At 47.0% G+C, this 2,500-nt stretch overlaps 1 protein-coding gene across 2 annotated transcripts in view; it reads left to right on the forward strand.

Annotated features, from left to right (window-relative positions):
• LOC126577588 (uncharacterized) overlaps nucleotides 1–2,500 on the forward strand; it is a 141,686-nt gene that overhangs the window by 78,543 nt on the left and 60,643 nt on the right. The window lies entirely within an intron of this gene.

Raw genomic sequence — 2,500 nt, forward strand, 5'->3', positions numbered from 1 at the left:
TTGGGCGGATCCGGTTGCACTGAGAAATAGTTTAATTAAAAGCACAGAAAAGGGCAAGGCAGGAAAATCCCTTAATCATTACGCAGTTCAAGTTGCAGCTCTCTGCGGTAATGGTATTCAACGTTAATCAAGCGAGTGTGGCTTTTACAACTAGAAAAAGAGGGATCGAATAAGGCAGAGAAAATGCCAGCTCGAAAGCAGAAGCACAATTCTTCTGCCGAGGCCAAGCTATTGTTATGGTTCTCTGATTGGAAAACTCGAACGTTGCAATCGAAGAGGTTCTCTACATTTTTATCCGCAACTGTATCGCTGGTGGTCGGTTCGAGGAGATTCATCGATTGAGTGGCTCTCATGCAAGAGAGATCTGTTGAAAAGAATTTCCAGTTTTTTTTTTCAATTACTTATCAGTCTATTCATACTGAGCGAACCAGTGGCCAGTGGTTTTACACAATACACAATAGAAGGATGCGTCTGTAGTGTGGTTAGGTAAATCATGGAATGTTATGATTTGATTATGGGCCCTTCTCACTGGAGCGTTATGGACGTTGAAAAAAAGTATTGAATCCTCCAGAGACAGAGCAACATGCATTCATTATTTCGTCAACCAACACGTGCACCATTTGTGTGTTTCAAACAGCCACGGAGTGCATTCCCATGTCGATCAATCGGTTAGCTAGCTTGGACAGCGCAGCGACTGGCTGTGAAAGGCAACTGTTAGCTTTTCACACACTTGCCAATGAAGCGACGAACACAACAGAGAGCTTGTCAGAGTTCACTCTGGCACTCGCTAGCTACATCATCCATTATCCCACCAATAATCATGTAAATCATGTGCCATGTCGCCGCTTAGCCAGGGACTTTATGACAGCTCCGGCTCTCCGGGAACATCATATGTCCATTTTCCTTCTCGTTCAGTAATTGAAACATGGACTGCGATGAGATGACCGAGGGAGATGCAGGCTCCCTTTGATGAAGCAACAAACCACCAGACTCGAACTCCTATTTGGCATTCGTGATCGTGATTTCTTTTCCAGCAACCCCTTTGGCAGGCATATAGCGGACAGCATCTTGGAAGATACCGAAAGGGGGGGCTTGGCTTCGACACTAAATTCAATAAACGCGTCCACGTCAAGGCGAAGGAGTGAAGTCTCTTTAGCTCCGAATGCTCGAGAAAGAAATACGGGAATGTATGTTTTGGGTGCTCGCTTGTTAAGGGTGGACGTCACTCGAACGTCCGCCCCCGAAAACTCGAATCCTCGCGCTCTCTCTCCCTCTACCGAGAACCCTTTTTTCTGGTGCTACCTCGATGCCTCGAATGAAGATTGACATAATGTGGATCATGGTGGCGTGTGCTTTGCATGTGTTAGCGTCGGGCAGGAGGAGGAAACGCCTTCCCTACTAACAAGATTCTGATTCCGAATTCTAGCCATTTTTGGAAACTCCCGCTCAGCGCAGCTAGACAATGTCGTGACACACGGATTACCGTTTCGACGGGCCCGATCGTGCAGTACGCGTGCAGCTCGTGCTGAAGACCGCTCTTCCGCTCAAGAACCACCGAATCGATTGACACAAAAAGACGCGCCGAGGTTCGTTGTTATTGGAGAGGAGAGCAACACGAACGAGATGCAGCTGACGAGGTGCTTTCTGTGACCGAGAGGGGACTTGGCTTGATGTTCTTGCAGTGCATATCGCTGGCATCGCTGTTTCGTGTCACGTTCCAGCGACGTCATGTTCGCTCCGGAAACCCTAAAAAGGAAATGCACTTGACACGCGCTTCAGGAAATTTGATGAAAATTGTTCCAGAATCAAATGGGTGACCAGCACAGAAACTGAAAGACTTATCGTCACATTAACAAATTCGAAATAATTCGTTTTGTCGAGGGCTGTTCGAAGACAAATAAAGCAAACAGTTTCTCGATTTCCGCCTTAAAGCCATCTTCTGTTGTTTCTTCCGGAAGGCTTTATGGCTGGCCCAAATCTCTGCTACGCCTCGACGAACAGCAACAGACTGATAGATGGTCTCCCTGTCCGCTATTGTCAAGCGTATAAATATTTATAAGAGATTAAACAGCAACAATTTTCCGGCCCAACCACACCGCAACTGAAGCACCGAATTTCGATTCCCAATCGGCGAAAGTCACAGTGTTGAAGTGGGGAGCCTGGCTGGCCTGAGCTTGGCTTCGTTATCGAAAATAGGAAAGCCAAAGCCAAGAGAAAAAAAGAAAAGAAAATCAAATCCAACTCCAACACAACGACGGAACGCCGCTCCGAACGAGAAAAAAAGCGGAAAAAACACGACCGAGTACAAATAGATTGCTCCACCGACAAAACATCCGCACACACTTCACGCAGCGGAATCAGCTGCCGCCTGAAAAACTGTCCTGGAATTTACTGTCCTTCAAGGCGAGAAACGAAAAGCCATCGCGCCTCGGAATCCTTAGAAACCTTCCTTAGAGATGCCTGCGTGGGCAAATAAAAGGAAAAGAGTCAAGAGTCGCTG

The sequence above is a fragment of the Anopheles aquasalis genome, chromosome 3, assembly GCF_943734665.1.
Source record: "Anopheles aquasalis chromosome 3, idAnoAquaMG_Q_19, whole genome shotgun sequence".
Taxonomy (NCBI): domain Eukaryota; kingdom Metazoa; phylum Arthropoda; class Insecta; order Diptera; family Culicidae; genus Anopheles; species Anopheles aquasalis.